This window comes from Octopus bimaculoides, chromosome 5 (genome assembly GCF_001194135.2).
Source record: "Octopus bimaculoides isolate UCB-OBI-ISO-001 chromosome 5, ASM119413v2, whole genome shotgun sequence".
In the NCBI taxonomy this organism is placed as follows: domain Eukaryota; kingdom Metazoa; phylum Mollusca; class Cephalopoda; order Octopoda; family Octopodidae; genus Octopus; species Octopus bimaculoides.
In genome coordinates, this window is record NC_068985.1 from 110100560 (window position 1) to 110101367 (window position 808).

Consider the following 808-nt stretch of genomic DNA (forward strand, 5'->3'; position numbering starts at 1 on the left):
ATGTATGGATGGATGGATGGATAGACATGTGCATGTATGTATGTATGTACGCATGTATCTATGTATGTATGTATGTATGTATAGCTAAAAGTGTGTGTATATATATAGATATATATATATGTGCATGTATGTATGTGTGTCTGGATAGACATGTGTGTATATAAATATGTGTATGTATGTACGTATGTATGGATAGACGTGTGTGTGTATATAAATATGTGTATGTATGTACGTATGTATGGATAGACGTGTGTGTGTATATAAATATGTGTATGTATGTATGTATGTATGTATGTATGGATAGACGTGTATGTGTATGTATGTATGTATGTGTGTATGGCTGGCTGGCTGGATGGTTTGTTGGTTGACAGTTGGAATGTATAATAAATAATCCCTTTGCAACAAGTTGAAGAAGATGCCAGTCAGATTAACTAACACAGAGGAAAAAAACCCTGGCTTCATCTGGCATAGATTAACTGGATTAAGTAAGTAAAGAGATTAAAGAAAAATACAATAAATAATAGCAAATGATTTAAAAAGGAAAACACATAGGAATAATAAAAGAAAAAGACAATGTGATATAAACATAACAAAAGCTATAAATGGAATAAAAAATGGTGGGGGTAGTTATCATCATTGTCGTCATCATGGTCATGATGATGATGATGATGATGATAACAATGATGGTGATGATGATGATGGTGCTAGTGACGGTGGTGTTGCTGGTGATGATGGTCATGCTGGTGATGATGATTATGATGATGATGATGGTAGTGATAATGGTGGTGGTGGTGGTGGTGGTGGTGGT